We start from the raw sequence: 21,908 nt of genomic DNA, 5'->3' as shown, positions 1-21,908 counted from the left end.
CACACACACGCAGGCACACACAGACACACACAGACACACACACACACACGCAGGCACACACACACAGACACGCAGACACACACACACACAGACACGCAGACACACACACACACACAGAGACACAGACACAGACACGCAGAGACGGCGTGGGCCCAAGGCGCTGCCTGCTCCCCGGTAAGGGACGAGCTGGAGCTGGCCGCGGGGCTGGGGGGCCACCGGCACGGCAGGGACGGAACCCAGCTCTCCTGACGTTAAATCTGGTCCTTATTTATGCAACTCTGTTTTCTCCTGGTACACAGTTTGCCACCTCCGAACAGTTTGGGGACCGAATTCCCCTTGAAGTCTGTGAAAGTTAAGCAAGAACAAGGACTGATGACAACACAACTGTATTTTGGAAACTACCAAGAAAAACACACCCGGTGGTGCATAACATTTGGTTTTCAGTGGCTGTACCTCAAGCTTTCCCATCGCTATTAGGTCTGTAACTTCCAAAATGCAAACTTGCCAAGCTCAACAAGAAAGCTGTGAAAACATTAAGCCAATTTCTTTCTGATTACAAATAATCGCCAGTAACAGATGTTTCTGCGGGAAGAGGAAAGGTCTGTAAAGCCACTGTACAGCTACAGACAAAGAGCTCGCTCCTACCCCAAAGAGAATCCAGCGCTGCAGAGCAGCTGACGGGGACAGGCTGGGGAGGGGAGGGAAATAAAGAGCCACGTTACAGCCCTGAAGCCACGGGACGGGCAGCCCACAAGAGTTTAATTCATGTCAGTATCTTTAAATGTCAGTAAATTTTCATTTTTGTCAGTAAAGCACACAGAAATGAGTTGGACACCCTGGAAAGAAGACATTCCCACTGAAAAAACCCTTTTCTGTTTGAGCTACAGGATTTCATTTTTTTGGCGGCCAGGGAAGAGAGCTAACGGAATGGGACTTGTTCCCACCGATAGCAAAGAACTTAACGGCGAACTCCGAGCACGGGGAGCAAACACGGAGGCTGCAGGCTCAACCGCAGCGCTGGACGTGCAGCCACACGCGTCCTTCCCGGCCAGGCTGGCATCTGGCACTCACCTCGATCGAGACGCCGCCAGCGGTGAAACCGTGCTGAAATGCTTATCTCGTCCTCGCTTCTTTTTTTTCTTTCCTTCTTCTTTTTTCCTGAATTGGCAATAAGGTTACATCTTCTTTATTGCCCCCTCATTGATTTGTTCCTCGGAAGCAAATGACAGCATTTCTGAGAAATAAATAAATAACCAAATAAAATAAAGCTGAGAGGCAATCTGCATGTAAATCGGCATTAGTCATTGACATTTGAGACTTGACAATAAGCCATCCCCGTCCCAGCTGTCCCCACAAAAGCCGATCTCCTTTGTAAGACAGAGAACACTGCGAGCAAACGGAACCAGGGATGAATATAGATAAGACGTGAACCCTCTTTGCTTGAAGTTTTTCCTTAAACCTCCTTTGTTCCTGAGCACTTAGGAACACTTTTACCTACTGCTGCCACTGACGTCACTTTTGTCTTTGGAACTTTCCTTCCAAGGAATGCAACTCCCTACAGTTCTGATGACGCCGTTTGTGATGCGTTTGCTCCCAGGTGCGGCTGCAGCCCAGGAGGCGGCTGCTCGGGCTGGGCCTGGGCACATTACTCCGTTCATAGAATCATAGAATCATTCAGGTTGGAAAGGACCCTTGGGATCATCGAGTCCAACCATCAACCCCACTGTACAGAGTTCTCCCCTACACCATATCCCCCAACCCCACATCTAAACGGCTCTTAAACACATCCAGGGATGGCGACTCCACCACCGCCCCGGGCAGCCTGTGACTACAGTCCCTGCAGTCCGCTCACCTGTAGTAAAAGCTATTAGGTGAAACTGGGTCTTCTTACTGCTTTTCTGAATAATTTCTTTCGCTCTCAATATTCTAGCACCATTCAGACAACAGCTCTTTTACTAAAAAACAAGACAGTTTTGGGTTTCTAAGACAGTTACTGGAGATTGTGCATAGCTCTGAATAGCACCAGAAACATTTTATTTGGCCAAGTCAAATCGCTAAGCTCTAGCTCTTAGCAGTATTGCTACTGGAGACTCAGCTACAGGAATGTTTCTGGGCCGTTCTGCCCTTTCTCGTCTGTCCTTCTGCAAGGAAATGCAATGGACAGTAGAGTAGAGGGCTGTCCCTCCAGGGAGGGAAGTGTTCTGGCACGTTCTGCGGCGACTGCCCAAAGCCAGGGCTGGATTTCCATTGCTGCCAAAGCCCTGACTGACTGCGCTCAGTTCCTGTCCCAAAGGGCGGTGGGAGATGCTGCAGCGTAAGGACAAAACCTTCCCCAACGTTTCCCTTAATCTATTACACAACAGAGAACATCAGGTAACTATTACCCCCAAAAGCAATTCAATCAAGTCTGCCAGCAATTAAACATAGTTAAACATGCGTAAGTGCAGCTTATAATTCCCTTTTAATGGGGAATATTACTCTTCTCCAGGAGATATGGCCCTGATCCCACCGCGCCTGTTTGTGGAGCGAGGTATTTACTGGAAGAGCTATCCTGGTTTCATTTGGAATCTTCCCCTTTCGGTGCCTTTCTGTCAGCGAGACGGAAGCACTCGTGTGACCTTCCGTGTAAAGGAAGGCCAGAAACGCAGCGTGGGAGCCCGGCCGACACGGGGCAAGGACGGCTGCCAGGGAAGTCCTTCTACATCTGGGGTTGATTCTTTTTACTTGTTTTTGTTCTTTTCTATTAAGATTGCAGAAAACCATAGAGAGCAAACCCCTACTCTTGAAAACCTTCATTCTAATTACAGAAAAAACACCTCCAAATTCCCCAAGCTCTAATTAAGCGCATAAGTTTCAGCATAACGTAGGCTTGGTGTTGCTAAACAGAGCAATGAGGTTATGGAAGAATGAAATTATTGATTTTCTTTGACAGAGGCACGGAGAGCTCAGCTTTGGGTTCCTGCAGTGGTGTTATCAGCTTAACCAAGTCTAATTAACTTCATTCACTGTGGTCAAGTCTAAATACAAATAGAAGAAGAGTCTGATCAACAACCAAGAGCACAACCAAAGGTGCAGAAACGCTGGCCCGTATTAATTTTCCCTGCCTTTCCTACGCTTGTTTGCACGTGGGCAACCAGAGATTAAATCCCTTCAATCCCCCAAGGTAACACATTCTGAAAGGCTGGAAAAATCCAGCCCTCACAAAGAGTTCAGGAAATGTCACGTACCCGATGCTAAGAAACCTGCTGGAAGGTGGTGCCCCGGTCCTCGGTCGGATAAGCTTGTGCTCTCCTCTACATGGTGACTGTTCAGGACACAAATGACCGTCACCATCTGCAAACTAACTCTTACCTTTGCTGGGATGCCCCAGCTGGCGTATATATTCTCATCCTGGAATTTACCACTTTTTGTTAAAAAGAAAATTTCCCCTCCCCTATCCCACTTGTTTTCCAAAACCCTGCTGGCACTGCATACTCTATACCGCTTTCCCTAGTAAAACTTCTCTATCAAAAAGTCGGTTACTGCAGCACATGAAGCACTAACGCATCAACGTGCCAAATAAATGTCAGAACGGGACAGAGACTATCCCCCAAAAAAACATGCTATTCTTCCTGGTTTTTCTGCAATTGTAGCTGTACTGTCACATCACACCAGTTCATCAACCCCAGTGCGCACAAAGAGAAACCCAACAAAAAAACATGCTTTCCCACGTAGGGGGAGAGAGAGAAACGAGAGTATCCTTGCAGCGGGCAAGGAAGAGAGCTCCAGCCACTGCCTGAGCCCCCGGCGTGCCCTCCCGGCACAGGTGTCCATCACAGTCTCACGGGCTCCTCCTTGCCCACGTTTCCAGGCCCTTTCGAAGAAAAGGCAGGCTTCGGCATAGCACCTCGGGTCTTCCCAGTGAGGAGCCTGCATGGGGCTGGGGACACCCCCTCCTCTGTCCTGCAGCGTAACCCGCGGCCAAAACCAACCAGAACCCACCGCTCTGTGGAAGCCCAGCAGGCTGGAAACACCTGCAGTACCCTCCCGTCTTGTACTTTTCACAAGGGGAAAAAACCAATCCATAGTCTGTACGCGATCACTGCCCTACCTAAAGCAATCTATATTGCTTGTCAGCAAATCTTCACGTTTTAAATTTCGAAAGCACATTTCTGCCAACATTTCCACGATGCCTCGCTCCTCCTTCCTTTTCGGTTTTATTCATGAGCTGTTCCCACCAGTCACCATTTTTTAAAAGAGGTTTTTACAGCACAGCATTGTTAATTTTAGCACCTATGTGTTATGCTGCTATGTCTGATATAACGAGTGCTGACAGAAAAATAGAGAAAATCAGACAAAAAAGTATCTTCTAAGATAAAGTAAGCAAGTTTCTTCTGGGTTCTTTGGCTACCGACTCTCTCTCCAGCCCCTGCGTAAAACAATCTAAGCAAATACCGTCCTACCTTACCGGCCACACAGACTACCAGCACCATCTCGCCTTCTCTCACAAGATACCCGCTACGGTGGAAATTGTTTCGCCTGTATCCCAGATCACAGGACACCCAGAAGCCTGTAATACTTTACTGTGTTTTGCACTATTCGGGGACATGTTCATCCCCAGCTGTAAATCCATGACATTGTCACAGAGAACCCCGAGGGAATCTTTCAACAAAGCCTTGCTGGCGTTAGCAACTGGTAAATTGCCATATGTTAGAATAATTCCCTCTTCGCTTCATTTCCTCCTGGGACATTTCTAAAAGCAGTCGTACCTGGCTGACGGTGGCTGGGTAATTACCTGATGATCATTAGATTAGCGGTCCTCCAATGTGTAGCCACTACCCTCGCCTCCGCTGCAACGTCTCCTGCAGCAAGACGCAGGTGAGCTCAGCGGCTGAGCCTGCCTCTCCCCCCCCAGGAACGGCACTGCGACGACGAGGGCTTGAAACGCGTGTGGTGAAATATCCAGGCTCTGGGACGGAAACAAAACCTGGGATGCTCCTTGGCCACTCGAGCATGTGGCTAGAAGGTCGCAGCAAAGGACCACCGTAGGGACGGGTGTCCCTGGCACCCCCTGGCCCGCACGAGGCTGTGACGCCCCAGCAACACCTGCCTCTGAGCACCGACACCCTGCCGAGGAGACGCCTCTGACGCCTGGCTCTCCTTGCCTTGCTTTGCTTTTGGTTTTGCTTCTGTTTTTAACACGGAGTAAGTATAGCGATACTGACTGCCTGATTTGATGCGAAGGAACGCAAAATTCAGGCTCAAAATGAACTCCGCTTCTGCGTATGGTCGCGTGTATTACTTGTATGCTGCTTGATTTTTTTTATTTCTTTTCCAAACCCAAGACAAAAGCCTCTCGTTTCAGCACCTTGTTCACTTGTCTCTTCAGCCATCTGGGTGTTGCGTTTTGCAGGGTCCCGATTTAGCTGTCCTTTCTTCTCACTAAACTAAGCAGCTAACACGAGGATGACATCAGCATCGATTTCTGGTGCCAAAAAGAAAAGCGGTAAGAACAAAACATAACTTGTGCTGAATAATTGCAAAATGCTTCTGGCTCTCTCTGCTCAGTCACAGGCGTGAAACCCTGCCCCTCACGTCTGAGCTACTGCAGGGCTTTGCTCAGGAAAAATCAAAAGGATGTAGCTCTGCAGATGTCAAATGCAAACGCCGGCGACAGGCAGCTATAAGCTGTCTGAATCAAACAGCAGCTCTCTGGCTTACTTTGGATTGCTTATGTCCACAACTTCAACTTTCCCTGATGCTGCTGACATCAGTATAATTTTGCCTTTGGAGGCATTATCTGGATGCCTTCAAGCTCAGTCAATGAACCTTGCCCCTTCAAAGGAGAACCTGCAGAGGAGAAAGCCAACGGACACGTTAGGATGGGGGCAACCCGTTAGTTTTGCTGTTCGCTCTCTGTCCCAGGCGAGCCCCTCGTACAAACCCAACATCTCCCACCCGCCCCAGGAACCGGCTCTCCTTTGTCCAGCCGAGGCAGCAGCTCAGGCAGAGCACAGGTGCTTCTTTTGCACTAATGAGCAAAAAACGAGGGGAGAAAGAAACTGGCTTCTGAACGGGAGGCGAGTCGGGAAAGGGCCGCGCAGAAGGGCGACGGCAGCGCCCACCACGGCTGTCCCCCGCCAGCGCCCTGCAGCCACGCAGCTGCGAGCAAAGCAAGCGACGAGCCAGGTTGTCATGAAGCGTCTGGTGGGGATTTTATTATTTTTTTTTTAATTCATTTCAGAACTTGTCATCTGGGTTATGAAGCTGAAACTGAAGGGAACCTTCTCCTTTTTCTTTCTCATCGTAACAGCTGCTCTTGCTCTCCAACACCTGGCCTGCCTCGAGATTTCTGGTTACCTCTGCGGCTGCTGCTACCAGAAGTAAGAGTAAATAGTTTGGTAGATGTCCAGCAGGAATTAATTGGGTTCACTTTAAAAAATAAAGACCAGCACTCTGGCTTAGAAACGCTGGAGCCTTTGCCTGTTTTCGGTCAGTGTCTTTTGTCTGCCTCTGGCAGAACAGCCAGCCTCACTGCACTCCAACGGTCATTTCTAAACGCAGGGCAAAAAAACCCTCAGCACAAGTTCCTACAGTTGCTCCTGCCTCCCGTCATGGCTGCGATCCACACCTTCACATCCCGCACCGCGCTCCTCTCGTCACCCTGCAAGTGCCGGCTTCTGCCCTCGTAGCCCCCCAGGGCTCGGTGCTCACCTGCTGGTGGTAAGAAACCGGAACAGACGGACCGAATAGCTGGAGAGAGATGCGCTGGGAAGGTGGGACCATCCTCCCGTCCCCGTGGCGCTGGCAGGGGCTGCCCTGTGCCGCTGCGCCGAGCGGAGGGGGAGAAGGCAGAGGAAGGGCAGGCACCAGAGACGGAGGTTTGAAAAGGCCCAGCAGCGACAGATGGATGCGATCGCCCAACTACCTGCAGTCCTCAGGACTTTGGAACATCATGCAAGAGTGGAAAACGGGCAACGGGAACAAAAGATTTTGCATGCCTTTGTTTTAAATTCCGGAATTTTTTAATGCCGTGAGTAAATGCGAAGACATTGACCTCTGTGATTCAAAGTCCTTTTCCGCAAGAAAACTGAAATGGAAACTGCCACAGAGCAGTTAGAGGCTTTTTACAGCACAGAGGGGAAAAGTCAGATTGCTTTAAAGGGGTCGTGGCCCTGCGCAGGCTCTGCAGAACCGTCCCAGCCTCAGGACACATCTGCCCAAGCTGTCAGTGCTTCTCCACGCTTCCCCTCTCAACACGGCAATGTAGGTGCCAGCTGTGCCGTCGCTGCTGCTGTTCCTCTCTAGTGTTTCTTATTATACTCCCAGTACAGCGTATACCCAGCCTGCACTGTTCCAGCTGGGCCCCTTTGTAGAGCCTGATTTTGGTGAGTTAGAAGGGGGTCACTGGCTGCCGACCTGTGAAGGTCACCAGGCAAAAGCCCTGGCGTGGAGGAGAAGAGCTGGTGCTGCCTGCCGGATCTCCTGCCCTGCACAACACCTTGTCTTGAAAACCAGATGAGAACAAGGACAGAGCGCCTCTGAAATACTCGAACTCCAAAAACAACGAAGTAATTAACTAGACTGAATTTGCCCTTGTTTGCTAAAAGCATCGGGTTTACTATTATGGTGCAGCTCGTCCTGGTAGGCAGATGTTGGGTATTGGGTACGTACCACAGAGCCTCTCCTGAGTCCTTCCAAAATGCAGTTTGAAAGATGATGGCAGAAAATCCACTGATCGATTCCGAGGTTGGAATACTTTCCACATACCGATGGTGAGCTATTCCAGTCTTTTCATTTTGGTTTGCAACACTTCTGTAAGAGGCTTTGATTCAGACAGTGCCCATTACTGCTGCCTGCTGATATATACCCAGAACGGGAAGGAGATTATATTGTAGGAGCCTGAACAGGTTAGAGCAGCTCTTGGCAACAGTTCAGATAGAGGGGAAAAAAATGCTGGTAATATCCACTGGACATAAATTACCAGTTTAAAACTAGCACCAGTTCATAGATTTAAATGGATTTTTAATGGACTCCAGCCTCGCGATTAAAGCAATAAGAGGATATGATTCCTCTATCCCCAGTGGCATCGTAAGGGCTTCATTGACATGTGCCCGAGTGATTTATGGTTGACTGCTTTAATCAGAGCTGCAAGCACTGCGGGGAAATGCCCAGGCAGCAAAAGGCAGATCATGCAAAAGCGCCTGCTAATTTGGTTTTTTGAGTGGCGTTGGGAGGTATGGGCCCGGCTGCGCTCAGGCTGACCCTGCTCCGTCCAGCAAGGTCACCGCGGCCTTTGGCTGCTTGCACTGGAGTCAAATCCTTTCCGTCTGTATCGGAGTCACACACCGGTCTCAACACCGACATCTCGGTCACCTCGTAAGGTGGGATCTACTGCGAGGGGGCTGGGAGGAGGAGAGAACAATTGTCAACAAGGGCCTCAGTGATACGAGCCGGGGACACCAGGAGACGCAGGTCTCGGCGGGGGAGAGCTGGGGGTGTTTTCTGCCCGGCCCCACAAAGCACATGGAGAACACGAGTGACCTGGAGGTGTCGGAATGGGGGTCCCTGCTGTGGGCAGCTCCTGCCGCTCACCTGCCCTGAAGTGGTTAAATGGAAATACAAATATAGCTTCCCAGGAGCTTATCCTTGCTTTTGATGTTCTAACCGTTACAGCACAATCATTTTGAAGCGTTGTGATTTCTTTCAAAACACAAAATGATTCCTACAGTGAATCTTCCCTTCTCCCCGCCCCCCCCTCCAGAGGCAGTATGTCTTATCTTGGCGTTGTCCCTCGTTGGTAAGTCAAACTGTATCTCAGATGTCACGTCCTGTCACACTTATCTGTGATTTCATGATGTAGCAATACTGGATTTTAGCTCACCAGCTTTGCTACTGCCCCTATTTTTTAGGTTGTGACTATGGTAACCGTTCCGTAAGTTGCTTCTAAATAACCATAAACTGAAGCAGATAGTACAGGAGATGTCTCTCGTTAATACACCTTCATTTAGTCAATGTACTGCAAATTAGCCTGGAAGAACGAGGAACCCTATTGCTTTCACTTGGGCGGAAATTTCTAAACCAAAGGAGGTTAAGTCAAAATAAACTCTACAGTTGATTTCAAAACGTTGAGTGTTGTGAAGACAGAACTGACGGGGGAAACAGCTCCAGTTTGATTGGAAATCTCTGGGCTGGCTGTGTCAGAGTATTTTCTTTCCTTCCACACGAATGCATGCTGGGACTAGGGATTCCCGATTCATCATTCTTATCTTTTTTTTTTTTTCCTTTTTTTGTTCAAGCAGGCCAGTCTCTGGGATGGTACCAGCCACCATTGTGGTCTCAGACTAAACAGAAACTCTAATTAGTCTGATGAAAACTTGACCAAAAGAATTTTGTGTAGTGTTTTGCTAACAGACCATGCAAATTAAACACACAACTGTATAAACTTACTCCAAACGTGTAAAATCCTGGATTTGTACAAAAAACAATCACTAGGTAGTTGACACCAAACTAATCAAGAACATTAAAAGCAGGTCATTACCAAACAGTGTCACCTCCCCAGAGCCCCACGCGTTGGCAGGGGCTTGTAGAGGTGACCCAGCCCCGGGCTCTGTCCCCGCAGCGGGCAGAGCAGCGCGGGGCAATTCTTTTTTTTAGCTAAAAGTTAAACCCAGGCACTTGCCAGAGACCTGATTTTACAATTACTCTAAGTCTCCTTTCAACTGCCCAGGTAGCCACGGGATTTCCTCCTAACCGAGCAGCCTGGAATCCTGACCTTCCCCCAGGGATACCATTGGAAAATTAGTTTGCTTCCCTTTATCTCAGACAGAGAGAAACATTCAACAAACAACACCTTGACCGACATTTGAGTGCTCTGCATGTTTTACTGGAGCTGTGAAGAATTTCTCTTCCCGGCAGTAGGTGTGTGGTGAAGGTGGCCTGCTCCCTCATTGCCAGCTTTCCTCCTGGCGAGAAAAACGCAAATCAAAATATTGTGATCTTCTGGAGACAAAGGCTCTGTCGTTAGTAGTGAGCGGGAACCCTGAGAAACACGGAGAGCTCAGTTACGTGGCGATGTGTCCTTTCCCGTGGCGACTCGGGATGACATTCCTAACCGGGAGCGCGTGCGCAAGCAGAGGCGGGGAGCGGGGAGCAGCCACCCACCCAGCCTGGAGAAGGCTCTCCACAGCCCCGTCTGCAGCGGCTCTGAGCTCGGAGCACGGGTATGTCATCTGGGAGTTCTCTCCGATGTGGAAATAGATGAGGAATACGAGAAAAACCACCCACTTTGTTTTAGCTAATGGTAGTATCATTCACGAGCAAGCCAGAAGCTCGGATTGAAAGGCTGACTGACAAGTAGCTGATCATCCGCCCTTTCTCGCTGCAAGAGAGCACAGGAGTTAATATCCCCGGCAGGATCTGAGGTGGCAGCGGGTGGGCGAGGTGCTGGAAATGACACTAATGCTATTCTGACAGGCTGTGACTTTCTAAGTGCATAACTGAAGGGTTCGGCGAAGCCTCGGCGTTAGATCCGACAGTAACGGCACTGCTCGAGATTGCAGCAAGACAAGTTGGGAACTCGTTGGTAAAACTCTCCCCCTTCCCAGAGGCATTTAACCTCATGCACCTGGAACCTTCAGGCAGGTTCACATGTCACAGGAGGAGAGGGATGAGGAATGAGGATTTTGGAGTTTACCGACCCGAATGGGTCTGTTATCAAGGGAACATGCTAAAAAAATTGCAACTGCAGCAATAAATAACCACTGCTTGGAATCATCCGACACATAAAATAAAGATTGAAATCCTCTTAAAAGTCCTGTACAACACAAACAAGGGACTGAACAAATGGTCTGAGATGCTCATCATGTTTCTCCTTTCTCAGAGAGGGTCAGATTTCCTTCTTTCTGGTCCCAAGTTAATTACAATTAAATTCAACTAAGAACTCTTACAGCAGCTTTAACTGTCTAAGCAGTGGTTCCTCTAACTCTCAGGGCTAGAGAAAACGGCCTGGAACGTTGAGCTGAAAATTCTTTTTACTTCAGTAGTGAATAATTCATCCCAGCACTAGATTTGAACTCACGACGCATCAGTAAGGACCTACAAAAAGACAGAGCCAAGTGGCCAAGCCGTTTCTCAGCCCAGCTGAAGACTGCGAGTCTCTTCACTCGCATCTGATTTCTAAACATTCATTTTTTGCCACATGAATCACTGCAGAGCACAACAGCTGGCCCCAACTGGTCCCACACACAGCTCCTGCACGGGGGGTACGAAAACGCAGTGCCCCACATCTCCCCCTGGTAACATCATGACAGCCAAAAATCAGCCTTAAGCAGAACTGAAAATTTCAGCCCCTAAAGTCTCCTCTTCGTTACAGCTTCTCAGCAACGGCCACTACTCAGTTACGCTCCAGTGCTGCTGCCAGGAGCCGTGGCTCGCAGACCGACGGACAGACGGACGGACACACAGCCTACTAGACGTGCTCACACCACGCACCAGCTCTCTCCATTCCACAAGCTGTCCCTACTGATTGTGCAAGGCTTTTCCTGCAAAAGTGCGGACTCAGGAGAGCTTTCCTCCCTTCCACAGGCTTGTGCAATGTATTAAACGAGCCCAGAGGGGTCAAAGCAGAGCATCTTCAACGTACCCCCCCTGCACGCGACGCTGGACCCTTTCCAGGGACCAGGCAAGTGGAAAAAGACGTCTGGTCCTGGAAGTGGCCTGAGATGCAAGCTGCTGAGGTAGAGAAGTTCTTCAAAAGCAGCAAACACACTAACTAGAGTGTGAATCAATTTGCTGTCTTTACTTTGAGTACTACAAAGCAGGGGTAGTAAATTGAAGCCACCAGTGTCACAGCACGGCTTCACTTGTCAAACACCGAGACCCATGGCAAAAGCCAAAGGATTACCCAGAGACAGCCCCAGAGAAACACAATAGGACCATAATTTTAAGTAAGTATATTTCAGTGTAACATAATAGGGCTGGTTTTCAGAAAAACAACACTTTATGAATATGAAGCACGTTTGCCACCCAGTAACTGCCTAGAGGGGAGTTTCTGAAATACGCTGGCTCAACGCGCTGGGTACAACTGCCCCGGCTGACCCAGACACCGCCCCAACCCCGATTCTGTTGCAAATGGCACGATATTTCATGCCACTGAATGCCAGTCTGACTCTGATATATTCGTGGAGGTGAACGTAAATTAATAGTCAGAAACATTTTCCCACTGTTTTAGTGAAACCGCACTTGTGAGGAACTTCACTGACTCAGCGTGAGACCGGCTCTCCAAGCTGCTGCGGTGGCTCTGATCCCAGGAGGTGTCACGAGTTTCTGAGGCAGGAGGCATAGGAGCCCCAGGGACTGCAGGTCCCAGATTCCACCAGTCTCCTGAGCATCTTGGGGCAAACCGTTAATTTTTCAGAAGTTCAGTTCACCATCAGTAAAATGGAGATACTATGGTTTTGCCTATTTTTACTATATTTTTTCTGAAACGAAATGCAACAGATGATCTATATATATAGTTACTCAAAAACCCACAGAGACACTAATTAGGTGTGTAGGTCCTGGTATAATAGCAATAACAACAGGTCTAAATTTATTACCAAAATCCCAAGAAACCTGACTACCCCTAAGTATTCCAGCCGAGTATAGTAACTAACTACAGGAGCAGCAGGGACAGTAATTAAAATAAGGAAACGAAACATGAATTTCAAAAGCCAATTTAAATGCAAACCCTTCAAACGTGGTGCAGAGAAGCATCCTGCAAGGGTCCAGGAGATGGGCAAAGCGGATTAGCGAATGCATGCCACTGCAGTGCCACGACCAGCGCGTTTCATCTGCCGCGGAAGCGCAGAGCCATCCGGAGCCAGGAGCTGGGGAGAGCAACGGCCCGTCAGGCCCCCGCCAGGTTTCCACGAAGTGCAACGAAAACCATGAAACAGAGTCTGAATCATTTAAAAGCCAAACTATATTAAGAAATGAATAAGCATCCACTCACATATACACTGAGGGGATGAGGCTAACGTGGTTGATGATTTAGTACGGGTCAGATTAGCCTGAGAAGCAGATCTGGGGTTTCTACCTTTTAAGTACAACCTCTGAAGGGCAGAAAAACACAAACTCGGGCGACTTCCTAAGTCTGTCCTCAGTTCTCCACTGCGACACGGGTTTCCAGCCAACTCAGCGAGAACCAGAAAATAAAGGGTGAGATTTTTCTAAAGCATTGGCACCCAGCAATCTTTGGACTTTCTGTGCAAATCAGGCTCTCTCTCATTCGGGACAATTAACTGACATGATTATTCCAGAATAAATTCGTGGAGAAACCAAATTTCTTTTATTTTGAAGAGATGCCTTTTTTCGTGAGGCCACTGACCGAGAAAAGGCGACGGGCTCTGGAACAGCGCAGCCGCATCGGGGTAACAGGGAAATGGCTGATTCCTGACGCAAGTCACAGAGATGAGGTGTGAGTTCCTCAGGCGCTTTCAGACGTTTCTTGCCAATGTCCTAAAAACCATCACCAGGACTTTGAGACAAACTTTTATCAGAGTCCTGACCGCTGAGCAGCCGCTGCAGACAGGAGTTACGGGGATGTTCGGCCATGAATTACGCGCCACATAAACCTCACCTGTGGAGGCACAGGGGACGGCTGGGGGGCACCGAGGAGGTGTCGGCACACGACCTCCCCAAAGCCAGCCTCCCCGAGCAGCATTTGGCCTGTGCCCAGACTCAGAGAGCTCAAACCCTCGTCTCTGCTGCGGTGGGCAGCTGGATCTGGCACAGCTCTGGGCGGGAGAGCTCGGCACGGCCAGGTTGCGCGGGGACAAGCGTCCGTCCTGTCTGTGCCCAGGTGCCACCCCTACCCAGCCGCTCTCCACTGACGCTCCCGGGGAGATTGGGCAGCGACAAATAAGACTTTTATCATGTGAAACTTGCACATCCTCATTCTCAAACGAAGGCGTAAGAGAAAGGCATGATGCAGAAAATAAAGTGCAAAGAACAATTATCCCAGCTGCCGGCAGACGCAAGAGCCGCACGCTGTTCCAAGGGAAACCTCCCAGCACATGGAGGAACAGCCACAGCCAGGCTGGGAGCTCTGGCTGGGACTGCTTCCCCAGGCAAAGCTGTCACGGGGAGGGGGAGGATGAGGAGCGAGGCACAATCTGTGTTAAAAACAAGTAAATTGCAATAATCAGCAGGTCTGCGGTGCCGGAGGGAACAGTCTCGGTGCGCAGTCCACGGCAGCGCGGGACAGACTGACTGCAAGAGGAAAACAAAACTTCAGGGGGGATCCCCATTCTGCAGAACTGAAACAAAATTCAGAACGCCGGCAGGGAAGCGGAGCAGATGTGCATGGTCCGGCACAGCCCCGGTAACGCGGAGACGAGAGACGCCGGCGCAGAGGCCGTGCTGGGAGGGAGACGCATCAGCCGCAGCAGCACGGGGCGTGGGAGCGACAGCGACGTGGGGCCGAGGGGCTGTGGGGCCAGGTGGCTGTGGGGCCGAGAGCCCAGGGCCGGCCACGGGACGGGGAGCGGGGTTGCAGGGCAGCAAGGGGAAAGCTCGAGGTTCGGGCAGAAACAAAGGAAGGAGGACGTGGAAAGGAAAACGTGGAAGGAGGCACGTTCACAATAAACATGTCCGATATATCCATCGTGCTCGTAAGCGCGGCAGCAGCCCAAGGCTCTGTCTGACAGCGGCAGCCCTTCTGCACCCTCGGGATTTGTGCTGGATCAGCCGATGTCAGGAAGTTCAAAACAAAAGATTTTCAGTCCTTGAAAACCAGCACCACATATTGCCTGGTAGCTATGATGACAATGTTAGTAATTCATTTTCAGGGATTTTTTTTCAGTTTGGCTTGAGATCCATCAGGATGGATCCATCAGGATCTCTTTGGGCTGGTTTTCAGCTTTTTAAGATTATAAGAATATACTTATGTTTGTGCTTCATTGCTAAAATGTCGATTTGGAATTTTTAAAAGTGCTCCTCCCACAGAAACCGAAATAGGCTATTGACACAATCAAAGCACTTAATCCCTTGGGGTTTTTTTAATAAAAAGCAATGTAATCAAAATTGATTTCCCAAATATCGGGGGGAAATGGTTTTGTAATTGAAGAAATCTTTTTGATGAAAATATTCTGAGCAGTTCCAAACCTCTCATTTTTTTCCAGCGATCTTCCTCACACAGAACAGGAAAGCGCGTAATCAACAGCAAAGCATAAACAAATATTGGGAGGAGCAGCTCCTTCACAACTGCGCTTGTTGAGAGCACATCGCCTCCTCTCCCGCTGGCCCGGCACCACGGCCCTTCCCAACAGAGAGCGCACCGCCGCGCGCGGGAGAGCTGCCCGGGGAGACTTCTCTGCCCGCTGAATTCAGCTCTGGGAGGAAACAGATAAGCAACCTATCAACGTCAACCAGAAGAGCTTTCCTGGTGCATACGGGAGTCAAAGATATTTCAGAATAATTTTGACGTAAAAACCTGAAAATGTTCTCCTGGAATAGAAATATTTCAACAGCTCTTCAAACTCGAGGTTAATTTGGCCACTACCCAGCAGCCGTTGCTTTCTCTCACATTAGATGCCCGGTTCCAACCTCCCGCCAATCCCCTTCGCTCTGCGTGGCGAGGAGAGCAAACAGCCCTCTCCTTTTCTACCAAACTTCCTTTTTCTTTCCTTTTCTTTTGGTTTTTTTTTTTTTTTTTGAGGTCATCAGGCCAATTCTCATCTCTGTTGGGCAGGCCGGTGTGTCGGAGTCACTGAGGCTGCTGGCAGGTGGAGTCCGGCGCCACAAGGATCCCTGACAGAAGGACCGAACGCTCCATCCCTTGTTCCTTGTGCTGGGAACCAAGAAGAGAGTCGGGTGGGAAGCCCTGCTGAGGGGGACGCCGGCTGCTTCATTACCGCTCCCTTTCTTTGGTAGCATTACTAGCAGTAATGGTAAAAATATAACTAGGTAAGATATTTCCAGATACGAAGCATTTCAGAAAATAACATAGCCCTAAAGCTCTTCATCAAATAAACATCGTTAACCTGCTTTTCCACCCGGGAAAGCGAGCTGCAGGGAGGAGAAGGGATTCCCCTCCTTTTACTGAGAAATCCCAAATCCTACTCTGGTTTTCTATACCCTTCCCTAGGAGCACAGAAGTGAGAGGGAATACTTTAAGGACATTTACGTGGACACTATACACGATAAGCGTGTAGGGAGGAAGACAGCCTTATCTTTTCAAGAAGCCACTTCGTAACAAATTGACTTTCTTCGCTCATTTTGACCTTTCATCTCGCAATCACAGAAACTCTCTCTCAGGAACTGAAATTACCTGGATCAGGGAGAAAACACTCAATTCTGCAACTCTGCTGCGAGCTTTGCCCCTTTAAAATTCAAGCAAAGCAAAAATTTTAACTTAACAATTTTTTATTTTCTTTTTATGGCTGGTACAGAACCACACATTTACGCCACGCTCCAAGAGCAGCTTCGCTCCCGACCGTCCTGACAAGAACCGCTGCAGCTGGAGCTGGCTCGGCAGGTCCCCAGTCTCGGCACGATGGGGAAATGCTAAAAATCACAAATTCAGTTCAGGAGGGATTTCAGACTTTTTTCTTTCTCTTCCTACAGGGAATCTAAGAAATCTGCTCTGAAAAACGCCTTATGCAGGATTGTATCAGCTCAGCAAAATTGCATGAGAACACAGAACTTTTTTGCTGATCACTCGTGAAAGCATCGCTTCTCCTGGGCTCCCAAAGGCAATTAGTAAACAGAATAGTGATTTTTAACTATATTTCTCTGCTTGGCTGCTGAACCACGTGCACTCTCTCTGCTCTAAAGCCTGTTTCTGGAGACCTGCAGGAGTACGTTTTTAGAGCCCTTCCCCAGGTGGCCCGTTCCCGCTCGCCGCGCTGGGCAGCCTGATGAGAGATACCCACCTGCTCCACAGAAGCGCCGTCAGAGCGTCCTGCCCTCCCCTTTACCAGGCAATACTCAGGTCTTTCGCTGGTGTAAGCGAGCACTGGGATCAGGCACAGAGATGCACAAATTTATCAGAGCCGAAGATCTTGCTCCCACTTCTTCCTACATTCCCTGCGATTCCCGGACACCACCTCTCGTTGTTTTAAACTCTAGTCCATGTTAGGGCTGACCATCATGGAAAGCGACAACCTGTGATGTCACCAGACATCCACGTCTCTGAAGTGCTGCATTCCTCTCTGAAAGCATAAAGTTCCTTCTACATGACCTACGACAGGCTTCGCATTTTTTGCCGTGACAAAGCCTTACTCCGGGCCACCACTGAGAAAAGCGCCGTGCAGCCGAGAAACGGCAAAGCCAGGATCCACGTTGCTTCTGCAGATGTTACCAGAACAGAGCAGTCTTCAACGCTCCTGCCCTACATCAGCCTCCAAAACACGTTCACAACAATAAAGCCTCGATTTTGCATGCATTAACCTCCTTTGTTTTTTTCAGAATTTGACCCTTTATGAGAATTAACCTCTCTTTTTTATGATATCCGTAATTTCCTCTGAATTAGCTATTCTAAACCTGCAAAAATTTGAGATGCCTAAAATATTCAAGGGAAAAACAATACAGTTCTGGGCATCTAAATCTCCCCAACACAAACAATACAGCTACACAAAAATTAATGATGTAATAGACACTAGTCAATGAATGAGAATCAGGGAAAATTTATTTTATGCTGCTCTAAGTGCTAGCGACCAATTAAAATGGTATCTGTGAAATATAGGCCACATCAGAACAGTATTTGTCAAATAGAGATCACATTTCAGCACTTGAATGCCTAGCCTCAAGGTCACAGAACACAAAGTACACTTTTAATTAGCAATTAAAGTTACAAAACGACTGTTTCTCCTGCGACGGCTGTGTTTGTGGGTGCTGAACCGGTGGCTGGCACCAGGTTGTTCCGTCTTGTTTGGTAACAGCCTCTAGACGCAACTGTGCTTCGGAGACAAGCCATAAGCTGTGAAAAAGAGGGAGTCGGGGCTTTGTATTATTTCGGAATGGTCTCTCCTGATGGGAGACGGACGCGTCTGTGGTAAGAAAAGAGCCGGCGCAGTACGTACTGTACACATGAGCCAGCTTGTTTTGGACACACAAGGCAGAACTCAGCTTTACATTTCTGCGGTAAGAATACAGATCCCTAAAGGAAGATTTTGAAAGAGCCGGCTGCTTTCTACTAATCAGCGCGTTAACAAAAAGCAGTCACTCATAAACTTCCGTGATCTGCCTACAGCATCCCGTACGCGGCTTTCAACACCCAGGAGACCTCTCAGCAGCCTGGGTCGGGTACCTCTGCCATGCAGTATATGATGTAAATCTTGCAAAAATTAGTAATGGCTACGCGCTACTGCGGGGAAATTGGTATGCGTTTAAGAGGAATCTTAAACCCGTAGACACACGTGAATTCTGGGAGATTAAGGTTTTTAGGGGTGCAATCACCTTCCACTTGACATACGCGTGTTGCTGCAAATCACCTCTGGGAAGCATTTGTAAGGGAAATTCTCATATTCATCTTCACCTTGGATATATTCCCGTAAAACTGAGTGACAGTAATCTGACTACACCATTGAGACTCAGTCCTGGTGCCAGGAATGACTCACGGAGCACTTTGCTCTCCTCACCGCGTTTCCTCTGCGACAGAGGAGCTTGCCTTGCCCTTCTCCAAAATGAAATATGGGAAGAAACAACATCTTGCACTTCCATTTGCATTTCTACTCCTTCAGAGTTGTAGCACGTGGCTTAAATGGCCAAAATAGGCCCTTTTCCCCTCTCCATAAACCCCGCTGACTCACAGCACGCTACGTAAGCAGACACTCCGGGGAACTGAAAAAGGCGATCAAGAAGGGGAGGAAAAGAAGAGAAGCGGGCAGTGGTCCCCAGCTCCCTGCAAGCTGCTGCTGGCTTTCTACCATTCCAGCCTCAAGGGAGACATGGCAAAAGCCTCCAAGGTAACTACAAAAAGGAAAGGACGGGAAATGCCTGGTTCAAATTGCAACAAGATAGTTTTAAGTTAGATGGTAAGAATATCTTTCTAATAGTAAGTCTAATGAAGTCCTGAAACGGATTAATTACAGAAGCTGGAGACTCTCCGTCACTGAAGGTTTTGAGGAAGCAGCTGGGAACTCCCCGTCATGTTCAGGTCAGCTACAGCTGAGCCTGCCCTGGGGCAGAGACACGGGCTACGTCACCTCTCAGTGGTCCCTCGAAATGGTCCCTGTAACCTCAAAATACAGCAATTCTGCTGCAAATCACAACTTCATCATCAATTCTTCTGCACAGTCGTTCTTTCAAGCACCACTGTGTTGCATCTACCGTCTTCCCTGTAGACCACCGAGGGCTGCTCAGACAGTGGAAAGACTCACAACCATACCTGTTCATCTTCCAACGCAGAACAAAAAGGTGAATGTTGGCAAGACCTTCCTTTCTGGTTTCCATACACACGGAGTCCCTGCGGGTGCACTCAGCTTTTCCAGTTAAATGACTCCCTGATACACCTTGGAGTAACTACCTGTGACCTTTGCTACCGTGGCGCTTTTCCTAATATACGGTACCCTCAGAAGTTTGGAAGAAAAATTCAATGTCAACACCAGCTTCTAACTTAGGAAAAATGATTACGCTATTAAATAGCATCCTAGGCTACTTATTTATTTACACCGTTTCTAGGCTGGAGCGGTAACTGCGGAAGTTTGCTCTTTCTTCCACTCCACGCTAAAGCAACCGGTCTGAGATGCTGCACTGTTGTGTCCAGACACGCCATGGCGTTTTGTGGTAGTTACAGAATCATCACTTCCAGAAGAGCTGAAGTACACCCTCTGCGCGTGTATGTGCACGGTACCTACACAAATTTGTTAGTCACTGCACTTGAGCTTGTTCTCTCAGAAAAGCTTGCCAGGAACCATACAGTCAAGGAAATTCCCACTGGAAGATGAATATCTGTACATTTAAAACCAGCAGCTCCCTGGCAATCCCATATTCTTCTGTGGCATTTGAATATGAATCATTTTTGTTGTGTCAAGCCTTTAATGTTCTTTTAATGCTGAGTTTCTCATCTGAATTTCACTGGGACTTATTAAACGCAGGGTTTTTCTTTCCCTATCTCATATTGACATGATTACAGTAACTATGTATAATTATGTGCATAGGGTAAATATGCTAATTGTATAATTGCAACTTTCGAGTAAATCCTGGCAAACGGCGAATGTTCTTAGGGCAGGCAGGACACATACTGATAGGTATAACAGAACTGGAAGCACTGCTTCTGTTTCCCATTATTAATATTTAGAGATAAAACAGAACATAGTTTATCTATAATCCAGGTGACCCTTCCATTCAAAGGCTGGATGGTGAGCCCTGTTGTCATAAAAATGGAAGTTAATAAAGTACCTGTAATTACTGCAGAATATCTTTGCCCAGTGGTATCACCTGGATACTGGAAGCAGGACAACTCAAAGGTTAAATGGGGTTTACTTACTAAACTTCTCAAATTTGCAGAAGGCTGCCTTGAAATGTAAAATATTATCAGCAACTATTTGTCTTTGTGGAGACCTATTTAGGAAAAATGAAACCAAAATTGTACTCAAGTACCAACACAAACCTCCCCGCGTTATGGTGCGCCTTTTTTTTTAAGAAAGAAACAGAGGCAAAGAGACCCAAGGAAAAGGTGCAGAATTCATTTCTGCCAGTGACTTGATGTGTGATCTTGGATTAATTACTTCATGTCCTTTATTTCCTTTTCTTCCTCTGCACTTAGACTGACATCTGTCATCCTGCATTTGAACATCAGCCAATAGATTGGGACGTTGTACCCACTCGGGTGTCCCAGTGCTGTCACGAGTTTCATTCACATGACATTAAAAAAAAGAAGTTGAGATTTGTCTGATAAAGGTAGATATGACCTTCAGGGGAGGCAGGGGGGAAGAGAAGGGAGGGAAAAGGATTTACATTTGTCTTTTAAAAATGACAGCATTCAGCTGGGATGAGTTTCCAGTTGATTAAAAAAAAAAGAAGAAAAGAAAACAAAAACCAACCCCCCAACTCTTTAGAAAGGAGGAATGGAAATGGTGCTGTCGACAACTGCAGTACTCCTGGGAGCTCTCAGAACGCTAGTCAAAACCCAAAACCATTCAGGCTCCAACACAGTATTAAAACAACGATGACACCCATGAAAGCTTCCATTTACAAGGCAGTGGGAGATAAAGCGCAACTCGGCATCCCAACCTGTTCTTAGGACCGTGCATTTGTGTCCATTCTGACACAAGCCAAGATCATCAGACTCGACCTCAGTGGTCAACGGTCCTTAAGTCACGGGATCCCCCCCTGTTTTGTATGCAGAACAGCAAACGCTACGCACACTGCACCCTTCTGTGCCCGTGATGAGCAGCAGACCCTACAGCGTACGGGCATTCATTGCATGGATGAGATGTGCAGGCTCAGTCGGGTACGCAAAAGTCCTGCAGCTCACTAAGGAGGACCACGATTTTTGCTTGAGGGCAGGCAGACGAGGTGCAGAGCTTGGTGCAACAAAGCTCTACCCACGTACAGCAGTTGGTAAAGAATATAACATTACCTCAGGGAACCCGGTCATTGATGCCTTTTCATCTGGAGGCACTCAGCTTTGGGCATCTTTGATTGAACGCTGAAGTACCAGGTGCTCAGGACCTCTGTGAGTCAGACCTAGGCCATCCCGAACTGGCCGTATCTAGCCAGAGCCTTTCAGGCCGTTGGCTCCCCCGCTATGCCCTGGCATGTTGCTGGCTTGGGGATACCCACCCCTAGGTAACGCGGGCGCACCGCATACCTGCATCGCAAAAGATCAGAATCCCTTTTTAAATTATCGCTCATATTGAGTCACACGCAAATGAATTTTTACGCTCTACCAATTTCCCACAGACCTGAACTACTACACATCAGAAACAAGTCATTATAAT

General features: G+C 48.4%; 1 long non-coding RNA gene across 1 annotated transcript in view; it reads right to left on the bottom strand.

The window, feature by feature from the left end:
- The window catches only part of LOC141747413 (uncharacterized), a 130,558-nt gene that overhangs the window by 10,130 nt on the left and 98,520 nt on the right, over positions 1–21,908 (bottom strand). Inside the window, exon 3 of the long non-coding RNA XR_012588720.1 lies at positions 1,072–1,234. This is a non-coding gene — a long non-coding RNA (uncharacterized LOC141747413). The remainder of the gene's footprint in view (positions 1–1,071; positions 1,235–21,908) is intronic.

The sequence above is a fragment of the Larus michahellis genome, chromosome 8 (assembly GCF_964199755.1).
Source record: "Larus michahellis chromosome 8, bLarMic1.1, whole genome shotgun sequence".
In the NCBI taxonomy this organism is placed as follows: Eukaryota; Metazoa; Chordata; class Aves; order Charadriiformes; family Laridae; genus Larus; species Larus michahellis.
This window is presented reverse-complemented; position numbering and strand designations above follow the sequence as displayed.